Here is a 12,666-nt window from a genome sequence, read left to right as displayed (position 1 = left end):
AGATTGGATAAGTCTGAATCTAAGGCTGCATGCTGGAGAAAATCTGTGGAAGATGTGATTTTTCAGGATGCTGTTATTCCTTATACGGGCGGCCCCTCTGGGTTACATAAGAGACCATTTGCAAATGTTGTAAACACTGATACCGACACGGATTCTGACTCTTGTGTCGACGACAGTGAATCCAGAGAGATAGATCATAAATTGGAAAAAAATATACAATATATGATTGTGGCTATAAGGGACGTGCTGGAGGGTACAGAAACCACTCCTGTGCCTCAGGAGACGGCTTATTTATGTAAGGAAAAGAAGTCCAAAGTCACGTTCCCGCCTTCACACGAACTAAATGCTCTGTTTGAAGGGATGTGGGTGAATCCTGATAAAAGATTTCGTATTCCCAAAAGGATTCACATAGCTTACCCTTTCCCGGCTGAGGACAGGAAAAAGTGGGAGTCACCCCCTGTGTTAGCCAGTGCCCTTTGCAGGTTGACAAAGAAGGTAATTCTCCCTGCTCCTGACACGGCTTCTCTTAAAGAGCCGGCAGACCGCAAAATGGAAACGACATTGAAATCCATTTATGTTACCAATGGTACACTGATTAGGCCCACTATTGCCTGCGCATGGGTGAGTCGCGCTATTGAAAAATGGTCAGAAAGCGTGTCATCAGAAATTGACACGATTGATAAAGATGAGATACTCCTTAAGTTAGGGAATATCAAGGACGCTGCCGCATACATGCTGGAAGCAATGAAGGATATTGGACTCTTGAGTTCACAGGCCGCTACCATGGCAGTATCGGCTAGGCGGGCGTTGTAGATTCGCCAGTGGAACGCGGATGCAGATTCCAAAAGAAATATGGAGGCTCTCCCATATAAAGGTGAGGCCTTATTTGGCAATGGCTTGGATGCGTTAGTCTCGGCGGCTACCGCAGGCAGAGCCGGATTAAGGGGAAGGCCCTGGGGGTAAGTACCCCGGGCCCCCCTTTTTTAAAAGGGGCCCCCGCCACCAGCAGCAGAACGAATCTCTCTTACCGATCCGATCTGCGATGCTGAAGCCCCGGCTCTGGCCTGGCAAACGCCAGCGCCGCACAGCAGTACAGGAAGGCAGGGCAGCTGGAGGGTGTGCTGCGGGGCCGGTCCGCATTACGTGATAGGCGGGCGGCGATAGTGAGAACTTGAAGTGTGACTCTGAGGCCAGGCACATATTTGCAGCAGACAGGGGCTAAGGGGCAAGGCTGACTGACAAGCTGCCACTGGGCGGAGCTGAGGGGGCTGCACAGTATAGTGTACTCACGCAGTCAGCCGACTGTGCTTAGCAGGGACGTGCGGTGAGTGCTTAGAGGCCAGGCTGACTGATGTGGTGGGCGGCGGGTGGAGCTTACTAGAGCTGCTGGAAGACTCAGGGGAGTATGCTGGGTACAGGACGTACCAGAGGAATCCGCTGGTGCTGGTAATCGTGGTTGGTGCCTGTTTCTCACTCATTGTCACATGGCTGCCTGTGCACATCGGAGCTAGGTTTAATATACAGCTTGTGTTCTCCCTCTCTCATGCTCAAAAGCACTTCAGCTAGGACTAGTTCAGCTTCCTCGGTCTCCTACAGTCCTGACTCCTCCACGAGTTATTCAGCCCCCAGGTCTCCTTTAGCTCCTCCCTTCTCCTCTTCCTGCTTCCCTGCCTGTGTTAGTCACTCATATGAAAACAGTTCCTAAGCTGTGCCTCTTCTCCAAGCCCCCCAATGTGTGTTTCTGCTCCCCACCCCCTCAGCCCATGTGTGTCTCTGCTGCCCCCCCACCCCATGTGTGTCTCTGCCTCCCTCCCACCCCAAGTGTGTCTCTGCCCCCCCCCCCCCCACTCCACCCCATGTGTATCTCTGATCCCCACCCCCTCACCCCATGTGTGTCTCTGCTCCCCACCCCACCACCCCATGTGTGTCTCTGCCTACCTCCCACCCAAAGTGTGTCTCTGCCCCCCCACTCCACCCCATGTGTGTCTCTGATCCCCACCCCACCACCCCATGTGTGTCTCTGCCTGCCTCCCACCCCATGTGTGTCTCTGCATCCGTCCCACTCGATGTGTGTCTGCCTCACCCCACCCCATGTGTGTCTCTTCCACCCCATGTGTGTCTCTGCTTCTGTCCCACTCCATGTGTGTCTCTGCCCCCTTCCACTCCATGTGTGTGTCTGTGCCCCCCCACTCCACCTGTGTGTCTCTTCCTTTCACCCACTCCATGTGTGCCTCTGCCCTCCACCCCATGTTTGCTTCTGTCAGCTATATCAGCTGAGTATCTGACCCCCCCCCCCCCCAGCATTTTCGTCTCCCCCTTCTATGCTCCTTTGCCATCTGTGCTTTGCCAACTCTGCCATCTGCACCTTTGCCACATTTTTCACCAGGGCCTTTGTCCCCTCTATATGTGCTTCTGATACTTCCCCCCTCAATGCCTCTGCTGCCATCTCCATTTGCCCCTTCCCCCCTCTATGTGTGCGTATGCCCTTCCCCATCTGTAGCTTTGCTACCTCCTCGTGTGCGTCTGACATCAGAAGTGGCAAAGACCAACAGAATAAAACTGTGTACAGCGCCACTTAAATTATCTTAAGGTTGGCGGGTAAGCACAATTTCCATTGTTAATAATTATATATTTCTATTTTATATTTGTGTATGTGTGCGTACACAGGATGGGGCTGGGGGGGATATTTCTATTTAATTTATACTGGGCCCCATAATGTCTGGTGCAGGGATGCCAGATAGATATATATATATACATACATACATACAGTGGGGATTGAAAGTTTGGGCACCCCAGGCAAAAATTCATTTTGATGTGCAAAAAGAAGCCAAGGAAAGATGGAAAAATCTCCAAAAGGCATCAAATTACAGATTAGATATTCTTATAACATGTCAAAAAAAAGTTTGATTTGATTTCCATCATTTACACTTTCAAAAGAACAGAAAACAAAAAATGGCGTCTTCAAAAATTTGGGCACCCTGCAGGTTAATACCTTTTTTTTGACATGTTATAAGAATGTCTAATCTGTAATTTGATGCCTTTTGGAGATTTTTCCATCTTTCCTTGGCTTCTTTTTGCACAATAAAATTAATTTTTGCCTGGGGTGCCCAAACTTTCAATCCCCACTGTATGTATTATATATATATATATATATATATATATATATATATATATAGCAACCAATTCGGCGGCACTCACGGCAAAGAACGACAAGAATCAGCTCTGTGGCCAACGTTTCAATGTTATTCACTCAACATTTTCGTCAGGGCATGCCCTGACGAAAATGTTGAGTGAATAACATTGAAACGTTGGCCACAGAGCTGATTCTTGTCGTTCTTTGCCGTGAGTGCCGCCGAATTGGTTGCTGAATTTGGGGAATTGCATGGTTCCTACGGAGGGCACCGGCGTTTACACGTTGCTATACACGCATCGGGAGGAGTGCCGCTAGACTGTATGTGTATATATATATATATATATATATATATATATATATAAACGTGACACAAATGAGGCGGCACTCAGAGACTGATGAAAAAGTGATCTTTGTATTAGCAAAAGGTTAACGTTTCGGGGACGTGCTCCCCTTCCTCAGAACAACTTGAATAATGTGACAGATAAAACTTAAATACACACTACTTACCCCAAGAACCTCCCATCACCGGCGTCCTCCCTCGGCACGTTGCCCGCAGCTCCGATCTGTCACTTCCGGCTTCCGGTGGCGGAGCGGTGATGACGCAACGGGACCCCGAACGGTAGTCATGGCAACGCCTAGCCTGGCCGGCGCTCAGCTCCCGCGATCTCACCAGCTGCCAAACAGCCGGGCGGATGTGACGTCCCGGGACCCGGCTCTGTTGTCAAGGAGACGCTGAAAGTAATCCAACAAAAACATAATGAACGAAGACAATACTTCATGTAGTACAGTGCACATAAATAGCATTATAAAATATGCACAACATTAATGGAAACACTATTTGCATAAATAAACATATTGAATTTGATTAAAAAACTTAGCAATGTGTGAAACATGAAAAATCTTTTTAAGACATGGTGACCATACACACTATGCCCTATTTCACCTCCATGTGTTAAATACAGTATACATGAACAGTGCACTAAACCTAACCTCCATAGAGGGTACACTACGTCATAATAATGTTTAAAGAAAATCAGTAGTTTAAAAAAAAATTAAAAAAATTTCCTACTGCAATGCTATCTGAGACCTCTTTCAGAAGCCCGGGCACGAACATTCCCTATGTCATCATACTGCGTGTGGGGATTCCGCTTCAATACTGTATCCCCACTCGTATGTTAATAGATCATGTGCTTCAACGCTGTCACCCATTCATAAAAAATGAACAAGGCCCAGCGTGTCATTCAGTCCTTAAGGACGAAGCGTCTGTAGTTTAAAAATCCACTTGGATTCAAGTTGCAACAATTTTCTCCCCCTGTCACCTCCTCTAATAGACTCAGGGACATGGTCAATGACCCTGTGTCTAAGCATTGCCATATTGTGCTTTTGTTCTAAAAAATGTCTGGCTACCGGTTGTTCTGCCACCCCTGTATTCAAGGCATTACGTATTGCCTGTCTGTGTTGTGCCATCCCAGTTTTGAATTGGCATTCGGTCTTGCCAATATAGTAGGTACCACACGGGCACATGATGACATACACCACGAACTTGGTACTACATGTCAAAGGCCAATTGATGGGAAACTTTTTCCCTGAATAGGGTTGCGTGATGGAATCCCCAGGTGACATGAAAGTGCACGTAGTGCATCCAAGACATTTATAGCACCCATTTTTTCTGGTAAGGAAATGTGTGGGTGCTGCTTTAAAATTTGTGATGTCAGTTCTAACTACAAAATCCCGTATGTTGCGCCCCCTCGTGTAACTGGGCATCATTCTTTTTTTGTACAAGTTGGGAAGATCTGTGTCGGACGACACAATGGGCCACAATTTTTTGGCTACACTGGTTGTCCTGGTACTAGCAGAATTAAACTCGTTGACCCATGTGATGGCATTATTTGCCTTCTGTCCTACCCAGGGATTAAGCAGATCGTGTCTGTCTTTAAGATGGGCCTTCCTTCTAGCAGTAGCTAAAAGCTGCCTAGGATACCCTCTTTGTTTGAATTTTTCTTCCATGTCATCTAGCTGCTTGTCTCTTTCAGTACTCTCACTGTTAACCCTACACACCCTAAAAAACTGGGAGTAGAGTAGACCTTTTCTAGTAGGTACAGGATGAAAACTGTCATGCCGTAAGAGAGTATTACTGTCAGTTGGTTTAGAATACAATTTAGTAATAATCTTGCCTGACTGGATTCTAATGTGGATGTCAAGGAAACAAATTTCTTCTCTATTCATAGTCATAGTTAATTTAATCGGACTAGATCAGTGGTTCCCAAACTCGGTCCTCAGGACCCCACACAGTGCATGCTTTGCAGGTAACCCAGTAAGTGCACAGGTGTATTAATTACTCACTGACACGTTTTAAAAGGTCCACAGGTGGAGCTAATTATGTTACTTGTGATTCTGTGAGGAGACCTGCAAAACATGCACCGTGTGGGGTCCTGAGGACCGAGTTTGAGAACCTGTGGACTAGATGATCTGTTATGAGTCAAGATAATATCCTCTAATTGTTCCTCTGTACCCTTCCACATGACCAGCAGGTCGTCAATATACCTATAGTACAAGAATAGCTGGCCAGCAATTTCTGGTTTTTCAAAAAATAAACTACGTTCCACATCCCACATAAATGTGTTGGCGAAAGACGGGGCCACTGAGGACCCCATCGCACAACCAGTCAGTTGTCTATAAAATCTACCGTCAATGGCCCCACCCTTGTCCGCGCCGCGGATCACTATATCTCTTCTACTGCCCAACCCCCTTAATGCCTGATATTCTTCCTTTGATAGATTGGGATGAACAGTATGGGTATCTGCCTTGTTACCTGATACTTCTAGCAACCGGTGGAAGGTTTTCAATGAGGCATTGTGTGAAATGGGGTCAAACTTGGAACTAGGACCAAGTTTTTGTATGCGGGGGGGTAAAGTCTCTTTGGCACTCTTGGATGGTGTTTTACCAAAAAATTCCTGTATCTTGAGCTTACGATTCAATTTAAACGTGTCCACCTTCCATTTAAAAGGATCAAGTCGGTTAGTGGGAACATAGGAAAGTCCTTTGCTTAAAACCTTTACCTCAATCGGTGTGAGGGGGGTGGATGACAAATTAAAGATCATTGTTTCTTCCCCTTTGGGGGTTTCTTTCCCCCTTTGCCTTTGGTTTTGTCCCCCTCTTCGTGTGTACTTGCGCTTTTGCCCGTGACTCCTGCCCGGGTCTTGATCCCTAAAGGGATGGTACGTAGAGTGGAAGTGCTGGTAGTGCTTTGATCATCAGATTCACTCGCATTATACTCTCTAGTGGATTCCTCAATGACAAGAAGGATCAGGTCCATAGAACATTTGTTCAATACTGAAATCCACTTTTTACAAAAACTGGCATTATATCTCCCGATGGTAGGGGTATTGTGGACCCTGAACCCTCTTGGCAATTGTTTTGCCCTGTAATAATCTGACAGAGTGCGGCTGTGGTATAAATAGTCAAGTTCACGTTTTTTCATTTTAAATAGTTCTCTGTACATATCTTCTGAATTAGCACAGATCTTTTCAGCATTCACGGAAAAGGCTACGTCCCTTTTTTTGTTATACCACGCCCACTTTTTGTTATACCACGCCCACTTTTGTTATGTCACGCCCCTTTTTTGTGCGCGCCTACGGCGCGCGCTATTATTCCTCCTAGGTAGATCACAAAAGCTTTTTAGCTTTCACAGTAGATCACGACTCCAAAAGTCTGGCCGCCCCTGCACTAGAGAGTATAATGCAATTAAAGAAAAAATCTCTGATTTTGAGAAAGAAAACCTGAAGACCCTTGCTGCTGATCAAGCCGATGCGTGGCTGCTGAAATTATCCACTCAGTTGGAACAATATAAAGTGGAACTGTTAAAATTCAAACGGGATAAGTTAATTAAAGTGCAGATGGACTATGCACAACATAGAGTTTACACTTGGTTGAGTGGTTCCAACTCAACCGATACATGGGGTAAGACACCGAGAATCGCCAGACGTAAACCACGTGTCAACTTTCACAGCACTTCGGCTAGTGAATCTGATGATCAAAGCACTACCAGCACTTCCACTCTACGTACCATCCCTTTAGGGATCAAGACCCGGGCAGGAGTCACGGGCAAAAGCGCAAGTACACACGAAGAGGGGGACAAAACCAAAGGCAAAGGGGGAAAGAAACCCCCAAAGGGGAAGAAACAATGATCTTTAATTTGTCATCCACCCCCCTCACACCGATTGAGGTAAAGGTTTTAAGCAAAGGACTTTCCTATGTTCCCACTAACCGACTTGATCCTTTTAAATGGAAGGTGGACACGTTTAAATTGAATCGCAAGCTCAAGATACAGGAATTTTTTGGTAAAACACCATCCAAGAGTGCCAAAGAGACTTTACCCCCCCGCATACAAAAACTTGGTCCTAGTTCCAAGTTTGACCCCATTTCACACAATGCCTCATTGAAAACCTTCCACCGGTTGCTAGAAGTATCAGGTAACAAGGCAGATACCCATACTGTTCATGCCAATCTATCAAAGGAAGAATATCAGGCATTAAGGGGGTTGGGCAGTAGAAGAGATATAGTGATCCGCGGCGCGGACAAGGGTGGGGCCATTGTGGTGCAGGATCTGCAGGTTTACAAAGAAGAATGCATGAGGCAATTGAGGGACTCAGAAACTTACTGTTCACTTGAAAAGGACCCTACAGAGGTCTATAAACAAGAACTGATCCAGTTGCTTGGAACAGCGAGGGATAAGGGTATCATTGGAAATACGATCTATGAAAAATTGCTGACTGAGCATCCCATCACCCTCATTTTGTACACTATCCCCAAGGTGCACAAGGACGCTCAGAGACCCCCGGGCAGGCCCAATGTGTATGCCCGCGGGTCCCTGTGCGACCGTGGCTATTTATTTGGACACTTATCTGCAACCGTGTGTTCAGCAGACATTTATGCATCTGAAAGATTCTAACATGTTGCTAAAAAGATTTCTTGATTTGGATGTAGTCCCGGAGGGTACGGTTCTGGCCACGATGGATGTGGCCAGTTTATACTAGAGATGAGCGCCTGAAATTTTTCGGGTTTTGTGTTTTGGTTTTGGGTTCGGTTCCGCGGCCGTGTTTTGGGTTCGACCGCGTTTTGACAAAACCTCACCGAATTTTTTTTGTCGGATTCGGGTGTGTTTTGGATTCGGGTGTTTTTTTTCAAAAAACCCTTAAAAACAGCTTAAATCATAGAATTTGGGGGTCATTTTGATCCCAAAGTATTATTAACCTCAAAAACCATAATTTACACTCATTTTCAGTCTATTCTGAATACCTCACACCTCACAATATTATTTTTAGTCCTAAAATTTGCACCGAGGTCGCTGTGTGAGTAAGATAAGCGACCCTAGTGGCCGACACAAACACCGGGCCCATCTAGGAGTGGCACTGCAGTGTCACGCAGGATGTCCCTTCCAAAAAACCCTCCCCAAACAGCACATGACGCAAAGAAAAAAAAAGAGGCGCAATGAGGTAGCTGACTGTGTGAGTAAGATAAGCGACCCTAGTGGCCGACACAAACACCGGGCCCATCTAGGAGTGGCACTGCAGTGTCACGCAGGATGTCCCTTCCAAAAAACCCTCCCCAAACAGCACATGACGCAAAGAAAAAAAGAGGCGCAATGAGGTAGCTGACTGTGTGAGTAAGATAAGCAACCCTAGTGGCCGACACAAACACCGGGCCCATCTAGGAGTGGCACTGCAGTGTCACGCAGGATGGCCCTTCCTAAAAACCCTCCCCAAACAGCACATGACGCAAAGAAAAAGAAAAGAAAAAAGAGGTGCAAGATGGAATTGTCCTTGGGCCCTCCCACCCACCCTTATGTTGTATAAACAGGACATGCACACTTTAACCAACCCATCATTTCAGTGACAGGGTCTGCCACACGACTGTGACTGATATGACGGGTTGGTTTGGACCCCCCCCAAAAAAGAAGCAATTAATCTCTCCTTGCACAAACTGGCTCTACAGAGGCAAGATGTCCACCTCATCATCATCCTCCGATATATCACCGTGTACATCCCCCTCCTCACAGATTATCAATTCGTCCCCACTGGAATCCACCATCTCAGTACCCTGTGTACTTTGTGGAGGCAATTGCTGCTGGTGAATGTCTCCACGGAGGAATTGATTATAATTCATTTTAATGAACATCATCTTCTCCACATTTTCTGGATGTAACCTCGTACGCCGATTGCTGACAAGGTGAGCGGCGGCACTAAACACTCTTTCGGAGTACACACTTGTGGGAGGGCAACTTAGGTAGAATAAAGCCAGTTTGTGCAAGGGCCTCCAAATTGCCTCTTTTTCCTGCCAGTATAAGTACGGACTGTGTGACGTGCCTACTTGGATGCGGTCACTCATATAATCCTCCACCATTCTTTCAATGGTGAGAGAATCATATGCAGTGACAGTAGACGACATGTCCGTAATCGTTGTCAGGTCCTTCAGTCCGGACCAGATGTCAGCATCAGCAGTCGCTCCAGACTGCCCTGCATCACCGCCAGCGGGTGGGCTCGGAATTCTGAGCCTTTTCCTCGCACCCCCAGTTGCGGGAGAATGTGAAGGAGGAGATGTTGTTGACAGGTCGCGTTCCGCTTGACTTGACAATTTTCTCACCAGCAGGTCTTTCAACCCCAGCAGACTCGTGTCTGCCGGAAAGAGAGATCCAAGGTAGGCTTTAAATCTAGGATCGAGCACGGTGGCCAAAATGTAGTGCTCTGATTTCAACAGATTGACCACCCGTGAATCCTTGTTAAGCGAATTAAGGGCTCCATCCACAAGTCCCACATGCCTAGCGGAATCGCTCCGTGTTAGCTCCTCCTTCAATGTCTCCAGCTTCTTCTGCAAAAGCCTGATGAGGGGAATGACCTGACTCAGGCTGGCAGTGTCTGAACTGACTTCACGTGTGGCAAGTTCAAAGGGCATCAGAACCTTGCACAACGTTGAAATCATTCTCCACTGCGCTTGAGACAGGTGCATTCCACCTCCTATATCGTGCTCAATTGTATAGGCTTGAATGGCCTTTTGCTGCTCCTCCAACCTCTGAAGCATATAGAGGGTTGAATTCCACCTCGTTACCACTTCTTGCTTCAGATGATGGCAGGGCAGGTTCAGTTGTTTTTGGTGGTGCTCCAGTTTTCTGTACGTGGTGCCTGTACGCCGAAAGTGTCCCGCAATTCTTCTGGCCACCGACAGCATCTCTTGCACGCCCCTGTCGTTTTTTAAAAAATTCTGCACCACCAAATTCAAGGTATGTGCAAAACATGGGACGTGCTGGAATTTGCCCAGATTTAATGCACACACAATATTGCTGGCGTTGTCCGATGCCACAAATCCACAGGAGAGCCCAATTGGGGTAAGCCATTCCGCGATGATCTTCCTCAGTTGCCGTAAGAGGTTTTCAGCTGTGTGCGTATTCTGGAAACCGGTGATACAAAGCGTAGCCTGCCTAGGAAAGAGTTGGCGTTTGCGAGATGCTGCTACTGGTGCCGCCGCTGCTGTTGTTGCGGCGGGAGTCCATACATCTACCCAGTGGGCTGTCACAGTCATATAGTCCTGACCCTGCCCTGCTCCACTTGTCCACATGTCCGTGGTTAAGTGGACATTGGGTACAGCTGCATTTTTTAGGACACTGGTGACTCTTTTTCTGAGGTCTGTGTACATTTTCGGTATCGCCTGCCTAGAGAAATGGAACCTAGATAGTATTTGGTACCGGGGACACAGTACCTCCAACAAGTCTCTAGTTGGCTCTGCAGTAATGATGGATACCGGAACCACGTTTCTCACCACCCAGGATGTCAAGGCCTCAGTTATCCGCTTTGCAGTAGGATGACTGCTGTGATATTTCATCTTCCTCGCAAAGGACTGTTGGACAGTCAATTGCTTGGTGGAAGTAGTACAAGTGGTCTTACGACTTCCCCTCTGGGATGACCATCGACTCCCAGCAGCAACAACAGCAGCGCCAGCAGCAGTAGGCGTTACACGCAAGGATGCATCGGAGGAATCCCAGGCAGGAGAGGAATCATCAGAATTGCCAGTGACATGGCCTGCAGGACTATTGGCATTCCTGGGGAAGGAGGAAATTGACACTGAGGGAGTTGGTGGGGTGGTTTGCGTGAGCTTGGTTACAAGAGGAAGGGATTTACTGGTCAGTGGACTGCTTCCGCTGTCGGCCCAAGTTTTTGAACTTGTCACTGACTTATTATGAATGCGCTGCAGGTGACGTATAAGGGAGGATGTTCCGAGGTGGTTAACGTCCTTACCCCTACTTATTACAGCTTGACAAAGGGAACACACGGCTTGACACCTGTTGTCCGCATTTCTGGTGAAATACTTCCACACCGAAGAGCTGATTTTTTTGGTATTTTCACCAGGCATGTCAACGGCCATATTCCTCCCACGGACAACAGGTGTCTCCCCGGGTGCCTGACTTAAACAAACCACCTCACCATCAGAATCCTCCTGGTCAATTTCCTCCCCAGCGCCAGCAACACCCATATCCTCCTCATCCTGGTGTACTTCAACACTGACATCTTCAATCTGACTATCAGGAACTGGACTGCGGGTGCTCCTTCCATCACTTGCAGGGGGCGTGCAAATGGTGGAAGGCGCATGCTCTTCACGTCCAGTGTTGGGAAGGTCAGGCATCGCAACCAACACAATTGGAGTCGGACTCTCCTTGTGGATTTGGGATTTCGAAGAACGCACAGTTCTTTGCGGTGCTACTGCTTTTGCCAGCTTGAGTCTTTTCATTTTTCTAGCGAGAGGCTGAGTGCTTCCATCCTCATGTGAAGCTGAACCACTAGCCATGAACATAGGCCAGGGCCTCAGCCGTTCCTTGCCACTCCGTGTGGTAAATGGCATATTGGCAAGTTTACGCTTCTCCTCCGACAATTTTATTTTAGGTTTTGGAGTCCTTTTTTTACTGATATTTGGTGTTTTGGATTTGACATGCTCTGTACTATGACATTGGGCATCGGCCTTGGCAGACGACGTTGCTGGCATTTCATCGTCTCGGCCATGACTAGTGGCAGCAGCTTCAGCACGAGGTGGAAGTGGATCTTGATCTTTCCCTAATTTTGGAACCTCAACATTTTTGTTCTCCATATTTTAATAGGCACAACTAAAAGGCACCTCAGGTAAACAATGGAGATGGATGGATACTAGTATACAATTATGGATGGACTGCCGAGTGCCGACACAGAGGTAGCTACAGCCGTGGACTACTGTACTGTGTCTGCTGCTAATATAGACTGGTTAATAAAGAGATGTAGTATGTATGTATAAAGAAGAAAGAAAAAAAAACCACGGGTAGGTGGTATACAATTATGGACGGACTGCCGAGTGCCGACACAGAGGTAGCTACAGCCGTGGACTACCGTACTCTACTGTGTCTGCTGCTAATATAGACTGGTTGATAAAGAGATGTAGTATGTATGTATAAAGAAGAAAGAAAAAAAAAAACACGGGTAGGTGGTATACAATTATGGACGGACTGCCGAGTGCCG

Source organism: Pseudophryne corroboree, chromosome 7 (genome assembly GCF_028390025.1).
Source record: "Pseudophryne corroboree isolate aPseCor3 chromosome 7, aPseCor3.hap2, whole genome shotgun sequence".
NCBI lineage: Eukaryota > Metazoa > Chordata > Amphibia > Anura > Myobatrachidae > Pseudophryne > Pseudophryne corroboree.
Note: the sequence above shows the minus strand (reverse complement) of the source record.